The sequence below is a fragment of the Portunus trituberculatus genome, chromosome 35, assembly GCF_017591435.1.
Source record: "Portunus trituberculatus isolate SZX2019 chromosome 35, ASM1759143v1, whole genome shotgun sequence".
Classification (NCBI taxonomy): Eukaryota; Metazoa; Arthropoda; class Malacostraca; order Decapoda; family Portunidae; genus Portunus; species Portunus trituberculatus.
The window spans coordinates 3,050,104-3,060,103 of record NC_059289.1 but is presented as its reverse complement, the minus strand read 5'-3'; the positions used below and the strand labels follow the sequence as shown (position 1 = coordinate 3,060,103).

At 47.3% G+C, this 10,000-nt stretch overlaps 1 protein-coding gene across 3 annotated transcripts in view; it reads left to right on the top strand.

Annotated features, from left to right (window-relative positions):
• Window positions 1-6,336: 6,336 nt before the first annotated feature.
• LOC123512918 (nuclear hormone receptor FTZ-F1 beta-like) overlaps window positions 6,337-10,000 on the top strand; it is a 177,115-nt gene continuing 173,451 nt past the window's right edge. For all 3 annotated transcript variants that reach the window (XM_045269576.1, XM_045269574.1, XM_045269575.1), the window contains exon 1: window positions 6,337-6,781. The gene's annotated coding sequence lies outside the window, so the exon portion shown is untranslated. The remainder of the gene's footprint in view (window positions 6,782-10,000) is intronic.

Genomic DNA, 10,000 nt, shown 5'->3' with positions numbered 1-10,000 from the left:
GCAGTAGTACTAGTGGTTGCGTTTGTGGTCGTCCTCAAGGCCACACACACACACACAACACGGCCCGGTAGCTCAGTGGTTAGAGCTCTGGCTTCACAAGCCAGAGGACCGGGGTTCGATTCCCCGGCCGGGTGGAGATATTTGGGTGTGTCTCCTTTCACGTGTAGCCCCTGTTCACCTAGCAGTGAGTAGGTAAGGGATGTAAATCAAGGAGTTATGATCTTGTTGTCCCGGTGTGTGGTGTGTGCCTGGTCTCAGGCCTATCCGAAGATCGGAAATAATGAACTCTGAGCTCGTTCCGTAGGGTAACGTCTGGCTGTCTCGTCAGAGACTGCAGCAGATCAAACAGTGAATTACACACACACACACACACACACACACACACACACACTCGTTCCTAAATTATGAAGTATATCTTAACTAAATTACCAGAGAGAGAGAGAGAGAGAGAGAGAGAGAGAGAGAGCCCACATCAATGACACTCACCTGTGAACTAGTGAACCCCAGTCAGGTGTCGGTCATGTTTGGGGTTCGGGAGCAGGAGGTGAAAGTGCGATGGTGCAATATTTGTCATAGAGTGGCCCAGTCATTCCGCGTGCACCACTGAATTCTACTAAAAAAGCATCGCAGTCCGTCTAAACCTTTATCGCATCCGGTTCTTTTGTCATTGCGGTGTGTATAAGGATAGAACTCTGTAAACGCTTAGGGAAAGTGTTCAGATCTTGTATTTTCCTTCATATAGTGTTTTGAGCCTCTTTATCAGGGTATCGTCTTCGTGTCTTGTCAGATTATGCAGGGTGGCTGGCGAATCAAACTCTAAGTGCTTAAAGAATTACCCAATTCCTTTATTAAGTGTTTGGTAAGTTTGTATCCTACATTTTTCTTTACAGAGAGGGCACTGAATCTCCTTATCAAGTTATCTTATCATTGCTGTGAGTCAGTCAGTGTGCAGAAATAAAACTCTAAGTGTTAAAAGAAAAGTATCTAAGTCCTTCTGTAAACGTTTTGCAGTTTCACATCCTACATTTGCCGTCATAAAGAGGGCGCTGAACCTCCTTATTATAGCGTTATCGCGGTTTGTAGCCCTGCAATACCTGGCAGTCACGGCAGCCACAGACTCGTCACCTCTCGCCCTATACAGAGGCGAAACAAGATGTCTTTTACCGCCCCTGCTCGGCGCTCACCCTTTAGTGCCGTCCCATGCGGAGTCATCCCTCCTTTTGCTGTGTGGCGCCATTTGTAGGAGATCAACACGCCTTCACCAGCTCCAAAAAAGCCGCCGCCACCGCCTTTCCCGACGATGTGACTCTTGCGGCCTTTTTCGGGACGCGGGAACCTGGCCTGGTGTTTGTGTTTCATTTGCCTGGGCTTGCCTCGCTTTGCAGTGGAAACTAAGCACGCGTGCCCAGTTGTAAGTGACATATTTGGGGCAGAGCCGAACAATTTCTTTCCTTTCCCGCGTGTGAAATGAGGTTACATGAGGTTATGCCGTCGGAGTTCGTCAGGCCGTAACCGAAAGAAAAAGTAACTGGTGGGGCCATCAAACATTCTGCATGTAAGCGTGTAATGTAGTGAATGTTAATCAGTGAGTCAATCTTGTAGCATCATCACTCCTGCCTTTTGAGTCTTGTGAAGATTTTCAAACACATCTGCATGCGTCAGGCTCTCCCTCCAGGCTCCTTCCTTGGCAGTATAAAGTGATCAAGCAATACACTACGTGACTTTTGTTATGCTCGTGGCTTCACTGGTCACTCTCTGTCTCTGTACTGATAGCCGACCAAGGCGACGGTACGTGCTCTTGTGTGACTCCAGTAGCTATTTTTAACATGTCATACTGAAACACTATATCAGTAATTTGTATGGGCCTCACCACCACCACCACCACCACCACCACCACCACCACCACCACCACCACCACCACCACCACCACCACCACCACCACCACCACCACCTTCATCACTACTACTACTGCTACTTCTACCTCTACTTCTATTTCTATTTATATTTCTGCTTCTGTTTCTACTTCTACTTCTACTTCTACATCTACTTCTACTTTACTACTTCTACTACTACTTCTACTACTACTTCTACTACTACTTCTACTACTACTTCTTCTTCTACTTCTACTTCTACTTCTACTTCTACTTCTTCTACTACTACTACTACTACTACTACTACTACTACTACTACTACTACTACTACTACTACTACTACTTTTATTTCTCTCACTACCACTAGAGAATTCAATTACCATTCCCTACCTTATCTTTGCAAAATTAACGCCACGGCTACTATCAACACTCATTATTATTATTATTATTATTATTATTATTATTATTATTATTATTATTATTATTATTATTAAGACCATTATCATTGCCGAACCCCAGAAGATCGTATACACTTGGGTTCCACTTTTACGAGAGACTAACAAGGTCACTCACAGAAATTTTAATGGGTTTATATACCGAACTTTCTCTCTCCTGTGTTCCTTACGGGTCGGCAAGGCACGCCACGGCACGACAAGGCACGGCAAGCCACGACAAGGCACGGCAAGGCAAGCAACGGGCATTCCCTTTCCCCCTTTTATTTGTTCACCTTCTTGCCTTGCTTCCATTTGTGTGTGAGGAAACAAAGGAATTCACTCTAACTTCTCCTTCTCCTCCTCTCTCTCTCTCTCTCTCTCTCTCTCTCTCTCTCTCTCTCTCTCTCTCTCTCTCTCTCTCTCTCTCTCTCTCTCTCTCTCTCTCTCTCTCTCTCTCTCTCTTTCCTTTCACTAAATTTATTGTGGAGAATTTTTTATTTGCGCGCTAATTATTACTTTCGTTTTTGGGGACAAGTTTGATGTTTTGCGTGTATAATTTGTTCTCTCTCTCTCTCTCTCTCTCTCTCTCTCTCTCTCTCTCTCTCTCTCTCTCTCTCTCTCTCTCTCTCTCTCTCTCTCTCTCTCTCTCTCTCTCTCTCTTTCTAAACCTTTATCTTATCCTCATCACGCTGTCGTCTTTAAAATCCCCTTCATCCTCCTCCTAGACTTACCTCTCCTTTCCTTTTTACTCACACCCTTACTCTTCACACTCCATTGACATCCCCTCATTACCTGTGTCAAGTGATCATCGCACCATTTGCTTTCCTATCCCGTGGCCTTGTGAGTCCCGTAAGTGACCAGGGGAAGTTTACCTGTGTGTGTCACCTGAGCAAGAGTTATCCTTCATAATAGCTGTCTTTCCTTCAGGTCACCTTCGTTCACCTTCACGTTAGGGGATATACAGTTGCCGCGCCTTTCCTTCTCTCTCTCTCTCTCTCCTTCTCTCCTCTCTCTCTCTCGACTCCTTGTACCCTCTCTTTCTCTCTTTTTCTCTCTCTCTTTCTCTCTCCGACACGTCTCTACCCAGCCACGCCTTTGGTATACTATTTGAGGTTCAGTTTTCGTGTGTGTACATGCAGACGTACGTACAGGTGTGTTTGTGTATGTATGTATGTATGTTTCTTACGTACATATGCACACACGCACTTATACACACACATACTTTCACCTCCACCGTCAATAATCCCTGCATACATTTTATTTATTTATGTGTCCGCCCTTGTGTGTGTGTGTGTGTGTGTGTGTGTGTGTGTGTGTGTGTGTGTGTGTGTGTGTGTGTGTGTGTGTGTGTGTCTGGGTTCGTGTTTTCACTATTATTGCACTTCTCTATTTGTATTGTGGTGTTTTTACTACTACTACTACTACTACTACTACTACTACTACTACTACTACTACTACTACTACTACTACTACTACTACTACTACTACTACTTCACTTATGTTAGAAATAATGACGATAATGCTGCTACTGCTGATAGTGATGATGGTAAAGACGATGATAATGATAATAGTAATAACAACAACAACGAAAACAATACTTGTACCTCATCCTATCCATTCCTTTATGAGATCCCCCTTATCCTGAAGAAAGACTTTCACCTCTTATTGTTCGCTTGTATCTATGTGTGTGTGTGTGTGTGTGTGTGTGTGTGTGTGTGTGTGTGTGTGTGTGTGTGTGTGTGTGTGTGTGTGTGTGTGTGTGTGACAATTTCCGTAAAAATGCTCACCTCAGACCACAAGGAAATGCCTGACTTGGGCTCAAAAAGGTAGATTACACTTAAGATTAAGAAAAAAAAAAAAAGAAGGGGAAGGAAGAGAAAGGAGGAGGAGAAATTTCAGTATCATTATATCCATCATTATACAAACACTGCTCCTTCATGACGCACCAAGGAGGATGCGGGCCGGGAGGGAAAAATGCAGGTTAATGAGGAAGGTAAAGAAAGGTGTCACCAGGTAATCCTTTCCTGGAGTTCACCTGGGAAATATTTGGACGTCCTTGACCCCACCTGAGAGAGAGAGAGAGAGAGAGAGAGAGAGAGAGAGAGAGAGAGAGAGAGAGAGAGAGAGAGATTATAGTACTGAAAATGTAAAATCTAATGTCCTTTTCCATATCACCTGCCTCTACTACCTCTCCCATACCCCCTCGCTCCCTCCCTACACACAGTTACATAGCAAGACCACTGCAATAGTAATCAACAATATCTCTCGGTACAGAATGGAAACTGAGCCAAAGAAAACCTCGGAGTATTGAAGGAGTGACTTGTGTAAATTATCGTAACATTTTAACGCTGGTCATTTGCATACGTTGGAAAGAGGTAGAGTCGTACAGCGCTCTCTATTTCACCGATGCGATACTGAGAATGATTTGCCGGCTCATAAATGTTAATGCAATCCAAATATTAAAATAAGAGTATGTTTGTCTTAATGTAAATGTGTGCCTGTATGCAAAATTCTTCTTTTTTTTTATTTTTTTTTTTTTTTTTTTATGTGGGTATTTGTGTGTAGTTATTTTTTTTCTACTATTACGTATTCAAGAAAGGAAATACATAGGTCAGAATGGTGGAGAAAGATAATGCGAGAAAGGAAAGGAGAAGTAAGGAATTATGTATGAAGACAAGGAAGAAAAGTGGGGAGTGAAAGAGAAGGAAGAGTAAGTGAAGTGAAGTAAGGGAAGGGAAGGAAAGAGAGAGAGAGGGAAAAAGGAGGAGAAAACAACAGAGGGAGAGAAGGAAAAATAGTTGTGTGTGTGTGTGTGTGTGTGTGTGTGTGTGTGTGTGTGTGTGTGTGTGTTTCAGAGTATCGGAAAACCAGCAACGTCTGTCTGTCTGTCTGCTTAACACGGATGGCTTATTGAGAGGCCGGTGAAGTGACCCTTGAAACGTGAAGTGTGACTGATGCGTGTGTCAGAGCAGCGGCTGACACAACGCATCAGGAAGTCACCATGATAACCAGGGAAAACTGGACTGATGACTGACGTTCTTCTGTCAGCATTGTGTCTTGTTTGAATTCTTCCCTATTTTTCCTATCCATTTTTTTTCTATTTCACGTCTTCCACATCAGCGTCATCATCAGCCTCTTGCTGTGATAACTCAAACACCTTTATTACCGTATTACCACACACCTGAGCGGCCTCGCCACACCTGTCCTCACCGTCGCATACTTGTCCTTGCTCACCTGGCCGCCCGCTCGCTCGCTCTCTCTCGCTCCTCCCACCTCACGCGCTGCTCCTGATAGTTATTTACTTCCCCGTTGAAATACTCCCGCTGCGCTGCCTGCTGAAGGAAAGGAGGGTGCGAGGAAGGAGGAAAGGCAAGGAGGATGGTCACAAGCCTCGTGTCTTAGTGTAGTAGCTGTAATGGAGAGTTTGTGTGTGATTGTGGCGTGCTAATCCCGGAGAGAGAGGTGAGGAGAGGTAGGTAGGTAGGAATGGAGGAATAGAGGGAGGGTGGTGGGTGGGGAGGGCTAGGCGTCATACATCAAGGGGAGACAGACGGACAGACGGTGGAGACAGCAACAGGTGCCCCGCGTGTCGCCTTTATTGGGGGTGATCACACGGACGGCCTGACGGTCCTCGGCCTCCTCCAGCCTTCCGCCCCATGTGTTATGCCTCATTTCCTATTGACTTTTTTTCTCTGCTGCTGCGAGAGATTGCCATTATGAGCGAGTGTCTTCCGTCGGTCAGTCTCTGGGAATCGGTGCGTTTTGCTGCCGCCGCTCTGCTCTCCGCCGCCCCCTCACTTTCTCCCTCTGTCGGGGCCTCCCTCTGGGCTGCCCCGCGGTAAAGGCCCGCTAGGGAGCAGGTGCAGCAGAGGCAGTAGCGAGTAGATAAGATTCCTGGACGCGAGGGTGAAGGGCAACGCTAAGCCGAAGCCGTGGTAGCGGAGCATCAGGACACCAGGACACAAGCGGGGTCAGTTGGAGATCACATCTACCCGGCGGCCAGGCAGCCATGTTTACCAGACAGTAGAGACGCCTGGCGCCCGCCACCGGAACCAACCTTTCGCCCACAACTTCTCATATTTTCCCTCATTCTTCCCTATGTTTTCCTTGGAAATTGGAGATGAGTTGGCAGGAGCGTCTTTGAGGAGTGCCTCGCCTCCTGTAGTGAGATAAGGCGGCGTAGTGGCTTGGGCTGAGCGGGCTGGGTGTGCTCGTACCTCTGGCAGCCGAGTTCTGGACTGACTAAGGAAGACTGTGAGACCTGCCTCCGTCGCTGGCCTCCAGGACGGCGCCGTGTACATGTGGACCTTACTGTAGGAAATGCCGTGTGTGCGTGTGTTTGTGTACACTGTTTGAGGGTGTGAACACTGCTCTGCCGACCCGCCAGTTCTTCTCCGTGGCTTGTCAGGATTAGCTTGAGTGTGTGTGTCGCATAAGAAGATGTTTGTTAAGGAATACGCTCCCAAAACAACACAGGTAAGCTTGCCTCTGGAGTCCCGCGGAGACCTTCCCCGCCCGCCCCGTCCCTGGAGTGGCGGCCCCTGCAGCAGGCCTTTACCCCAGCCAGGAAACAATGTTCAGATAGCAATCAGTGTTGCTGCCTGCGCCCTGACGCCCTGCCAGGCCTATCACACGCCATCTACCCGCCTGCCAAGCTGCCTAAAATAAGGGGGCGTCGCTGGCAGCAGCAGCAGCAGCACCTGTTGTGGGGTCCAGCCATTGTCTCGCAGAGGGAAATTATGCCAGCGTTGTGGACGTCCCTGGCTGTCGTCGGGATGGCGTGTACGTCGCTGCCACCGCTGCCAGCTGACGAGCCTCGATCCCCACACTCCCCAGCGGGGCGAGTGAGGGACAGATGTGTTCCCTGGGCCGCTTTGGGAATCGGGGGAGTGTGACAGGTGTTGGCGGGGCGGCGAGGGTCACCTGCCGCGGGTGTGGAGGGACGGGTGAGGCGGGATGGCTCAGTGTATAAGGTAACGGCGTTGTATTGCCTCCATATATGTAGATAGGACGGATAAGAGGCGTCCCTCCCCCTGTGGCCCACACTGTGCACTGCCTGGCGCCGAGATGGTGCTGGCGCTGGCATCTGAACATGTCTTGAGGTGTCTGTGTAGGGACATTCTCTCTCTCTCTCTCTCTCTCTCTCTCTCTCTCTCTCTCTCTCTCTCTCTCTCTCTCTCTCTCTCTCTCTCTCTCTCTCTCTCTCTCTCTCTCTCTCTCTCTCTCTCTCTCTCTCGTGTGTCTCCCCTCGCTGTACTGTTATGACGAAGGACGTTTACATTCGAATACCTCCACGCCACACTACTGTATCGGAATTCCACTTCATGTCACACTCATCCGCGAGCTTCTTCCACACGTTACGTTAGGTTAGGCTCTTGAAAAAAACACGCGGCACGAAACATCAAGGCGAAGAGGTTGTAGTGTTCCTCGTCGCAACAAACGCTAACGGACCCCTGAGACAGACAGCTGAACGGGGCATGGGGCGCTGGGCACAGGGTGGGTTGGCCCTAACACGGAACTGTTTGCTGAAGGTTATTGGGGGTAAGTGATGTGGATATCGTGGTAGGAATGAGGCTGGCAGTGAGGGACGAGGTTCAGGCGTGAGGGACGGAGGTTCGGGTGGTTGAAGGAAGAGGAAAGTGATGAAGGAGGTGGAAAGCTGTAATGAGTGAGGCAGGAATGGGGTGAGGGGGAGTGAGGAGTGAGGAACGGGACTGAGGAATGAGGGAAGGGGCTTAGTGAGGGACGTAGTTAAGGGAGTTGGGGAATAAAGGAGAGGCAGTAAGGGATATTGAGGGAGAGGCGAAAGAATTGCAATAAACGCATGACCGCCTACACACACACACACACACACACACACACACACACACACACACACACACACACACACACACACACACACACACACACACACACACACACACACACACACTTTAGACCACAGATACGTAGAGAAATATTGATGATAAGGAGGATAACAAAAAATGAAGAACAATAACCCAGTCCTCGAACTATTTATTCATATGCCATTAAGGGAAAATGTGAAGAATGTAAAGAAGGCATTTGTTTTTTGTATACATGACGGAGGGGAAGGAGTAGGGTAGGATGGTCCGGTTAGGCAGGCAGGAGGGGGCAGGAAGAGGGACGAGTAGGGGGCATTTCCTCAATTATCTTCCCTACGTTTTTCATCTTAAGTGTGATCCAGGTGGCTTCAGGATGGAGGAGTAGATAAAGTAAGGCAGAGAGAGAGAGAGAGAGAGAGAGAGAGAGAGAGAGAGAGAGAGAGAGAGAGAGAGAGAGAGAGAGAATAGACACAATAGACAAGCAAACACATGATAAAGACACAGATAGGCATAATAGACGGACATGGAAATAGACAGGAGACAGGTCGGTGGAGGGGAGGACAGCCGTAGACAGGTAAAACGACAGACTACCATAAACATAACAATAAAGAGACAGAAGTAATCTTTATAACTTACATAACCCACTCTTAAGATAACGTTCTCATTAACCTAACCCATTTAATATATCCTATCGCATCTAACTTGTCTCTTACTTACACCTTCCATGCAATACTTACCTGACACCAAGAAAATAAAACATACAGGTAAAAATAATGAATAAACAGTTATGCTCTAGACACGTAATCCCTCTAACCCTATTTACGTAACGCATTCTTACGGGTGAAACAAAAACCACCAGGCGAACTATTCAGTCTGAGCGAAAAAGTGGGCGGAGCGTGTTCCTAAGAGTAAACAGTTAGTACGTGGATGCAGAGGTGGGAGGGCGGGGCTCCTTCGCCAAGTTAATTCGAACAGCTTGAAGTGCAGCCGCCGCTCAATGTTGCAACTGTGCGCTGAAATACCTCGTGGTTTGAAGCGTTTGGTTTGTGTCTGTCTGGCTGTTTGGTTGTCTCTGTCTGTCTGTCTGTCTGTCTGTTTGTTTAGCTTTCTCTTTGTGTATGTGTCTTTACGTGTCTTTGTCTGTATCCTTCACTGGAAAGCTGGTGTCTCGGTATTTCTATTTCTCTGTCTGTCTGTCTGTCTGTGTCTGTATGTCTGTCTTTTTTGTCAATGTCGTTTTCTAGAGACCTTCATATGTACTTCGTTTTCTGTCTGTCTGTCTAACTAGCTTTGTCATTCGTTCTCTGTCAGTCAGTCTGTCTATCTGTGCCTGTCTGTATTTTTGTCAGTACAATTATGTAGAGAATATTGTTTGTACTTCTGTATATCTGTCTATCTGTCTGTCTGTGTCTGTTTATCTGTCTGTCTATATGTTGGTATTGATGTCTCGGCCTGTCTGTCAACGAATAATAATAATAATGATAATAATAATAATAATAATGATAATACTAATAACATTAATAATAATAATAACCAACTACCACCTACCACCACTACCATCACTACCACCACCACCACCACCACCACCACCACCACCACCACCACCAAACAATTGCTGAACCCTGGCCTCTCCCAGTCCCCATCTGAGTCACGGCACTGTGCCAGCCTCGCGAAGGTGGGAGGGTGTTTGGTGGTGCGAGGCTGCCGAGGTGTTGCCATGGGACGAGCTACCTGTTTCACCAAGTCCTGTTCTGTATGTGCATGTGGAGCCTCAGTCTGAACTCCTTGCTTGTGTAGTGCAGTAAATGATGATGATGATGGTGATGGTGATGGTGATGGTGATGGTGATGGT